This window comes from Halichoerus grypus, chromosome X (genome assembly GCF_964656455.1).
Source record: "Halichoerus grypus chromosome X, mHalGry1.hap1.1, whole genome shotgun sequence".
Lineage (NCBI taxonomy): Eukaryota > Metazoa > Chordata > Mammalia > Carnivora > Phocidae > Halichoerus > Halichoerus grypus.
Window position 1 is genome coordinate 96,601,111 of NC_135727.1, and position 9,532 is coordinate 96,610,642.

The 9,532-nt window shown below is 49.0% G+C and overlaps 1 pseudogene; it reads right to left on the bottom strand.

Moving 5' to 3' along the window:
- Window positions 1-2,823: 2,823 nt before the first annotated feature.
- On the bottom strand, window positions 2,824-3,760 carry LOC118555219 (GTP-binding nuclear protein Ran-like; annotated as a pseudogene).
- Window positions 3,761-9,532: the final 5,772 nt, after the last annotated feature.

Here is a 9,532-nt window from a genome sequence, read left to right on the forward strand (position 1 = left end):
CGTGAGCTGCTGACAGAACTCTGCCCCACTTTCTGTGCTTGCTGCTGGTGCCCGCTTTCCCTTTTGATTTAAGGCCTTGCAGGGGCTCTGATTTGGAGCGTGGCATCGGAGGAATTCTTTACCGCCAACTAGCCTTAATTCCTCCTTCTTACATAACCAAATGGCAACCGAGAGGATGTTTGGATTCTGGCTTGCTGCCTTTTTTTTTTCTTTCCCGGTGCAGGAGTTTATTTATTAATTAGTGTGCAAAAAAATAAATAAATAAAAAGGAAGTAATAAAATAGCCTTGTTGATGTTCTGGTCCGCGTGCTGTGTGCTCATCTGTCGGCAGCCTGGCGTGGGGAAGCGGAGCGCTCGGCCCCGGGGGAGGGGGCCGCACCGAGGGTGTCTGCATCATCCGCTGCGGATGCGACCGGCCAATGCAATTCATTCCTCTCCCTCCTTCCCCCCTGCCCGCCTCCCCCCACCCCCCATTTCTCCCTCCTCCCTCCCTCTCTCCCTCCCCGCTCGCGCCGCGGGGTCTGGGCGCCCTTGCAAGGAAAGAGGGCTTCCTGGGACGGTGGCTTCGAGGCCCGAGAGCCCGCATCAGTCATTCCAAACGACGTTAGGAAGCGGGACGGCATCGATAAGGCGGTGGAAAATCGGGTTCCAGACGGCCTCTGGGGGGCGCTCACGGCCGGGCCCGGGCCGCCTACCCCCCCCCCCCACCTCCCCGGCCGCCCGGCGCCCCGCCGGGGACGGCGCTGGTCCCGCCCCCGGCTCTCGACGCCGCGCCCCGTCACCCCTTCACTTCGGGGCTGCGCGCGGGTGTACAGCCGTCGAGGATCGGAGCCCAGGGGTGCCGGGGCTCCCGGAGAGTGTGACTCAGAGGGGCAGAGGTTCCCCGCTCCCCAAAGCGGGGGCGTCCCAGGGCGACTGGGAGCCCAGGGCGGTGCGCCCACCACTCGTCCCCTCGCAAGGCTGGAGGAAGGGCTGGAAGGACTGCCTGATCGGTCTAAGAGAAGCTTCTGGCCCCTCCCCGGATGGTTTGGAGCGGTTCGTAATTCAGGTTGGCCCGCCTTTTCCGGCCCCTCCCAGCACCCTCACTCCCACCCCGAGGACGGGGCGCGCGTTATCCGGCAGGCGGGCCTGGGCACAGTCACTGCCGGAGCCCGAGCGTGGGCAGGAGGGCGGGCCGGAGAGCCGAGCGGGCGGGCCGGGAGGCGGGCCTTCCTCATCGGCTCCTCCCACTCCGGGAAGGATGGAGGGGTGGGGGCCAGGGGCGCCTGCCCTGTTGGAACCCTGGTGGGGGCGCCAGCTGCCTTTGGCGAGGTTTTTGGATGTGGGGTCACACCAGGCTCCTCATCCTCATTCATCTCATGAGACACCCAGAAAATTTATATTATATAATATCCCAATGACTTCCTGGGGTGAACTGGAGAGTATTTGGAGAGTCGAAATGGGGCCTGGTGGAGGAAAGAATGATTTCATTGTGTGTATTATGCAATCATGTAAAGAAAATGAAATATAAACTATTAAAAATGGTGTTAAATACCCAGCAGGCATATACAATTTCCTAATGAAGTCTTCACAACCCTCCCTTTATTTTCTCCTTTATACTACTGAAAATTTCACACATATAAAAAAACAGATGAGTAGATAATCCTCAGCTTCAACAATTATCAAGGTAGGGTCAATTTTGTTTCATCTCTCTCCCCACCCACTTCCCCCTCCTGTTCTTATACTTTCATTTTTTTTTTTTAAAGATTTATTTACTTATTTGAGAGAAAGAGAGAGCAGGGTGGGGAGGGGCAGAGGGAGAGTTAGAGAATCTCAAGCTGACTCCAGGCTGAGTGTGGGGCCCGGGGCAGGACTCGATACCACCACCCTGAGAACATGGCCTGAGCCAAAATCAAGAGTCAGAGGCTTAACAGACTAAGCCACCCAGGTGCCCCTATCCTTTCATTTTTTTAATGATAAATTGAGCTTGTGTTTTAGTTAGCCTTTGCCGTGTAACAAGCCACCCCAAAGTGTACTGGCCTAAAACAGCAATAGTACATGCTCTGTCATGATTGTGCTCACTTGGCCGGGCACTTTCTCTGCGGCTTTTGACTGGACTCATTCAAGAGGGAGGCTCAGCTGGGCTAGAAGGTCCAAGATGGCTTCACTTGCATGTCTGGCTGTGGACTAGGACACCTCAAGTCTCCTCTCCTCCATGGCTTCTCCTGTTCTAGTAGGCTAGATGGACTCTTACGTAGCAACCCGAACCTTCTAAGGGAATCAAGGCAGAAGCCTCAAGCTTCCTGTCTTAACTGTGGGAGCCCCAAGTCACGTCCACCTCTTTCTATTGGCAGAAGCAGGTCACAGGGCCAGCCCAGACTCTCGGGTGGGGGGATGGAGAAATAGCCGGGCTCCTAGATGGGAGGAAGACGTGGGAGGACCTACTACACAGTGCAAAGGAGCATAGGAGGGATTGGTGGGCTTTAATCAATCTAGCACAGTTTGCTTTCATCAACTTAACTTTTTATATGAGGTTTAATGCTTGCAGCAGCCACACATAATTCCCGATCTAGACTTTTTGATGATTAACACTTGAATGCTTGATAGTCACCATTGAGGAGAAACTTTGTTAGCACAGGTAAGCAATTGACTTTTTTTTTATCATCCATTTAAAATTGTGCAACAGTTGGAATTATATTTAAAGCATCTAGCAGCCCTTCCTTTAGTGGACAGGTGAGATGTTGAAATTTCTTATTGTAATGCAAATGGATTTTGAAACCAAATGTGTCTCTTCCTATTAGGCACTTAAAATAAAGGTGGTCTAATTGGCGGAAGGCACATGCATTAGAGAGCCGCCAACCTGTGGTTGGCGTGGGTGCCATGAAATTGCGCACCAGCCACAGAAGGATAGAGATATCTGGTACATGTGGAGATGGTGTTTCTGGGCACGCTGTGGGGGCCCCCTCTACCAGCCTCATACCACACTACCAGAACTGTGTCTGTGCCAACCTCTGGTGGGGCAAGAACGGGCATGGCCACGAACTCCAAGTGAGGGTCTCAAGTTAGTTTTCAAACAAGCCAAAGGAAGAGCTTCTCAAAGTTTGTAGTTACTTTTAGCAGAAATGTCATAGTACTGAAGATTCTTCTTTCGATGGAAAATGATGGATTTTGCCTTAACTTTCCTGTCCTTAATACCCACTTTGATGCCACCCAACGTGATGGGGATGTTTTCACATACTTGTACCAAATCTCTATGCCAGTGAGGCACACCCTTGGAAGTAATGCTCGATGTTACATCAGACATTACGATGGCACACTGGGTTCATATATAACAGCCATCTCTCCTTGGTCCACCAAATTTCTCCTGACCCCTTGGATTCCATACATTGAACTCAATGGTCCTCTTCTGGTGTGGAACACAAGGCAATGGGCATCAACCTCCAACGTAGTCACATACTTCTCCAATTCACCAGTCAAATGATGTTCTACGGGGCGCCTGGGTGGCTCAGTTGGTTAAGCGACTGCCTTCAGCTCAGGTCATGATCCTGGAGTCCCGGGATCGAGTCCCACATCAGGCTCCCTGCTCGGCGGGAAGTCTGCTTCTCCCTCTGACCCTCCCCCCTCATGCTCTCTCTCTCAAATAAATAAATAAAAAAAAAATCTTTAAAAAAAAAAAAAAAAAATGATGTTCTACGAATGTCGTTTTTCCAGCACCATCATCACCAACCAACACAAGTTTGAACTGAACTTGTGATTCTCCTTGGGCAGCTTCTAGAAGCATCCCCGTGCTCCATCTGACTGAGGGCGTTATGACCATTATTCTTGCATTTACTGTTAACATGATAGCACTCTCCATCTGTGTACCCTCTTGTAAAACTAGGCAACAGTCTACAAGACCACCCTCTACAAGACCAGTCTACAAGACCACACTTCTCACACCAACTGCAGAGTTCAGGGGTCCCCAAGACCACCTTCAGGTTTGATTATTTGATAGAAAGACTCACAGAACTCACTGAAAGTTGTTATACCCACAGTTATAATTTATTACAGTGAGACGATACTGATTAAAATCAGTTAAGGGAAGAGACACAGGGAACAGTCCAGAAAGGTCCAAACACAGAGCTTCCAATTGTCATCTCCTGGTGGTATCATGGACAGCATTAACTCCTCCCAGCAACTATGAATGACAATCCATAGGAGTATCACCAAGCAGGGAAGCTCACCTGAGCCGAGCCTCGGTGTCCAGAGTGTTTACTGGAGGTCAGTCGTATACTCATGGTTGATTCCCCCCCCCCAACACCCCCACCCTCCCCGGAGGCTGAGCTGAGCCTGTGGGACCCAAAGCTCCCACCGTAAATCACATTGTTACACTATCTGGTGTGGTCCAAGACCCCCTTGGAACCAAAGACACTCTTGCCAGGCAAGACGTTCCATAGGTTGAGATCACCTCCCAGGAGCTGAAGGCAAAGGCTGCCCCTTTTTCTGAACAAGGTTCATTCCTCACCACACACCCCTCATTCTGCTTTTCCTCTCTCTCCCTTCCCTTCCACCTCTCCTGTCCTAGGCTGGGGGCTAACACTGTTATCATAGGGGGTTTGAAGGTCAATGAAAAGGAGGGGCATCTCAAGTGTTCCCTCCCTGGGGTCTCCACACCTTTGTGCCCAGGGCGCCGGGTGGCAGAGGCCAGCCACATTGCTGCCTGCTAGCTGAGCTCAGGGAGATGGCGCATGGGTGTGGAAAGTGCAGTTGGTCTGGGCAGCTAGAGGAGCTCTTGACTCCCCCCATGACCCAGCCAGCCAGGGCCTGTCAGAAGCATCATGCCTGCCCCCTGGAGTGTGAGAGGACTGACACAAAAGGGACAGAGAGGGGAATGCCTGGGTGACTCAGTCAACTAAGCATCTGCCTTCAGCTCAGGTCATGATCCCAGGGTCCTGGGATTGAGCCCCACATTGGGCTCCTTGCTCAGTGGGGAGCCCACTTCTCCCACTGCTTGCCGCTCCCACTGCTTGTGATCTCTCTCTCTCTCTCTGACAAATAAATAAATAAGTAAAATCTTTTTAAAAAGGGGGGGGACAGAGAGAGGGGCCTGAGCAAGTCTGTGCTAAGTTGCCTGGGGCACTGACCACCACTCCCAAGTCCAAGTTGAACCCTGAGCTTCAGGCAGAATAAGATCGGCCACCACCACACCCTAGGAGACCAGGCATCTTGGAGATTACACGCACACGTGACTCTGGGAAGGAAGGCCGCACCCAGCATGTGGGACAGAAGTAGATGATGAAGAATCTGGAGCCCCGTTCTAAGGGTAGGTGACAGATTGTTTTCCAAAATGGCCACAATTAAAAAAAAAAAAAAAAAAAAGGCCACGATTCCAGTTGCATGAGGTATCTAGAATAGTTAACTCATAGAAACAGACAGTAGAATAGAGGTGCCAGGGGCTGAGGAAGGGGAAAGGGGCAGTCACTGTACAGAGTCTGAGTTTGGGATGATGAAAAATTCTGGAGTTGACAACACCTAAGGCTGGTGAGAATGTGGAGCAACGGGAACGCTCATTCATTGCTGGTGGGAATGCAAAATGGTACAGCGGCTTTGGAAAGTAGTTTGACAGTTTCTTACAAAACTGAACATAGGTAGGGGGCCTGGCTGGCTCAATCGGTGGAGCGTGCCACTCTCCATCTTGGGGTCATGAGTTCAAGCTGCACATTGGGTATAGAGATTATTTTTTTTATTTTTTAAAGATTTTATTATTTATTTATTTATTTATTTATTTATTTATTTATTTATTTGACAGAGAGAGACACAGCGAGAGAGGGAACACAAGCAGGGGGAGTGGGAGAGGGAGAAGCAGGCTTCCTGCCGAGCAGGGAGCCCGATGCGGGGCTCAATCCCAGGACCCGGGACCATGACCTGAGCTGAAGGCAGACGCTTAACTGACTGAGCTACCCAGGTGCCCCTACTTTTTAAAAAGTGTGAAGAAAAAAAACACACAAAAAACACTAAACATAGGCTTACCATATAATCCAGCAAATGCGTTCCTTGGTATTTATCCAAAGGCTTTGAAAGCTTATGTCCACACAAAAACGTGCACACAGATGTTTATAGCAGCTTGTTCGTAATTGCCAAAACTTAGATGCAACCAAGATGTTTTCAGTAGGTGAGTGGATAAACAGTGGTACATCCACACAGTAAAGTATGATTCAGCACTAAAAAGAAATGAGCTGTCAAGCCATGTAAAGTCATGGAGGAAACTTAGATGCATGTTACTAAGTGAAAGAAGCCAATCTGAAAAGTCTACATACTGTATACTTCCAACTATATGACATTTTGGAAAAGGCAAAACTACGGAGACAGTAAAAAGATGGCGGTTACCAGGGGTTGGGGGAGAGAGAGGGATAAATAGGCAGAACACAGAGGATTTTTTGAGGCAGTGAAAAGAAATGGTCCTATACTAACTCAAAAATGCTAAATGAATAAAAGATAGCATTTTTTAAAAAGTATATTTAAAAAATGCTCTGGAAATGAATGGTGGTGATGGTTGTACAATGTGAATGTATTTCATGCCACTTGAATGTACACCTAAAAATGGATAAAAGGGTAATTTTGATGTTATGTATATTCTACCACAATACAAAAAAAAAATTTTTTTTTAAGTAAGCTCCATGCCCAATGTGGGGCTTGAACTCACAACACCGAGATCAAGAGTTGCCTGCTCTACCGACTGAGCCAGCCAGGTGCCCCACAATATAAAATATTTAAAGAAAACATATGGCCACAATTATTACCCTCCCGGTACCTGTACCCTCCTCAATGCAGAGCAGGTCCTCCCATCAAGAGGTGTAGCCCTTGAACCTGGTCTTGGGACTTGCTCTGACCAATCCGAATACCAAACGTCATGCCTGGTCCAGGCGTGTCAAGAAGCCTTGAGCATTTTTGCTGTTTCTGTTTGCTCTCCTGCAACCCAGCCACGTCCCTATGAACAGACCCAGGCTCGCCTGCTGGGGGATGCCAAGACCATGTGGGAGAAAGACAATCTGACCGGCTGAGGCCATCCCAAACCAGCCTGCCCCAGCCACCTTGGCAGTGGATACTATAGACGTGGGCATGAACCACGTGCATCAGTGGACCAAGCCCAGATTGCCAGTCCACAGAATCAAGAGCTAAATCAAGAGTTGGATGGGGCTCCTAGGTGGTTCAGTTGGTCAGGCATCTGACTCTTGATTTTGGCTCAGGTCATGATCTCAGGGTCCTGAGATCAAGCCCCCTGCATCAGGCTCCATGCTCAGTGTGGAGTCTGCTTGAGACTCTCTCTTACTCTCTCTGCCCCTCCCCCCTCGCTTGCGTGCTCTCTCTCTCTCTCTAAAAAAAAAAAAGTTGGTATCTTTTTTTTTTTTTTTTTTTTTAAAGATTTTATTTATTCACCTGACAGAGAGAGACACAGCGAAAGAGGGAACACAAGCAGGGGGAGTGGGAGAGGGAGAAGCAGGCTTCCCGCGGAGCAGGGAGCCCGATGCGGGGCTCGATCCCAGGACCCTGGGATCATGACCTGAGCCGAAGGCAGACGCTTAACGACTGAGCCACCCAGGCGCCCCAAAAAAGTTGGTATCTTAAGGCACTAAGTTTGGTGGTGGATTGTTTTGTAGCAAAAGCTAACTGTCTCAGAGTGTGGTGATGGAGGTAAATAAGGACTTTCCTGGTGAGGAGCCTAACCCTCTCAGATGCTGGTTTCCCTTAAGTTGGAGTGTTTGAGGGACACTGGCCACTAAGGGTTCTGGGAACACTTTTGGAGATAGTGATTACCTTCATTGATGCTGAAGAAGCCTAGAACTTCTTGGAGGTCCAGGATCCAGCCTTATGGGTTCTTGGATTTCAGAATCCAATATGAAAGAAAGTGGGTGAGCCAGAGAGCAACTAGCCGAGAACTTCCGGCGTGATGGCGGTGGGCACGGGGATAGGAAGGGGTTGGGAGCCCAAGCTGGCCCTCCCAAGAAGCAGGCCCACCTGCTCTCCGTCGGGCCTCCAGGATGCTGTGCGAGCAGCCCGGCAGCAATGCCCCCAGGCAGGCTGGTGGGCCCACTCTGCTTCCCCTGGTGGGAGGCTCAGATGGGCCAAGATTAATGCTAAATGTGGAGATTCTTACTCAGAGCTGGGTTTCACACCTTCTGGCATTCAATACTAGCCTAGTTTTTAATAAAAAACAACACTATTTTGGTGCTGTAAACCTATTTTTCACCATCTGGCATACCCTTATGCCTCTTATGTTTTTTCTTCTAGTACCACCTGACAGGAAGAAACCATCATGGGACTAGAAGCTCCCTACCAAGGAGGATATTACTGCACATTCAAATGGACAAGGTACCTCTCTGCAGGTGTGGCTGCTTTATTCTGAGCAGCAGACTTTTAAAAAACCTCTTTCTACAAATGTCAATAGAACAAAAGAAGTTTGGCTCGTGAAATATTAAGATAAAAAATAAGTTTGATTTTTTTTTTTTTTTGCATAACAGATGATGACAATCTAAAAATACACAAGAGGCTAACGAGGAAGAAAAACCACTCCTTCTGTCTGAGGGGAATGGCGAAATAATGGCCCAAAACTGTCCTCTGCAATTCCTTTGGGGGTGACATTAAAGGAATGGAAGGCATTGGGGAAACCAACGGGAAAATTAGCTTCAAAAAAAAAAAAGATTTCGGGGCGCCTGGGTGGCTCAGTCATTGAGTGTCTGCCTTCAGTTTGGGTCGTGATCACAGGGTCCTGGGATCGAGCCCCGCATCAGGCTCTCTGCTCGGCGGGAGGCCTGCTTCTCCCTCTCCTACTCCCCCTGCTTGTGTTCCCTCTCTCGCTGTGTCTCTCTCTGTCAAATAAATAAAATCTTTAAAAAAAAAAAAAAAGATTTCATTCTCAAGCAATCTCTGCACCCAACATGGGGCTCGAACTCACAACCCAGAGCTCAAGAGTCACATGCTCTACCAACTGAGCCAGCCAGGCGCCCCCAGGAAAATTAGCTTTGTTAGTAAAATTAGCTTAATTAGTAAAAATAATTCTCATCGGATCTAGCTTTTAACAAATCGATGGGCATTTTATGATTCTATGTATTTTCTGGAGTAGAAGTCTGATGTCAGACTTACGTTCACCGCACCTGTTTACCGATAAGAAGAGCTACTCCAAAGCACACAAATGTCTCTAGGGAAGGGGTCTTGGCCTCTTTTTACTCCGTGAGCCTGTGATTCTTCTTGGTTCTTGTGTATGTGAGATGAGTGTGTCTGTGTGTGTGCACGTGAGTGCGTGTGCACATGGGTGGGAGGGTGGATCCAGGCTTTGTGGTTGTTTGAAGAGTTTATGATTTGGGGGAGCCCTTAAAGAGAAAAAAAGAACAGAATGGATGCAGAATTAGGTAGGAGAGGGATGTTATTTAGAGTAAGAAAGAAAACACAATACATAGCATTAAAAAAAAAGTAATCTCTACACCCAACGTGGGGCTAGAACTTATGATACCAAGATCAAGAGTGACCTGCTCTACTGACTGAGCCAGCCAGGCACCTAACACATAGCATTTTAAAG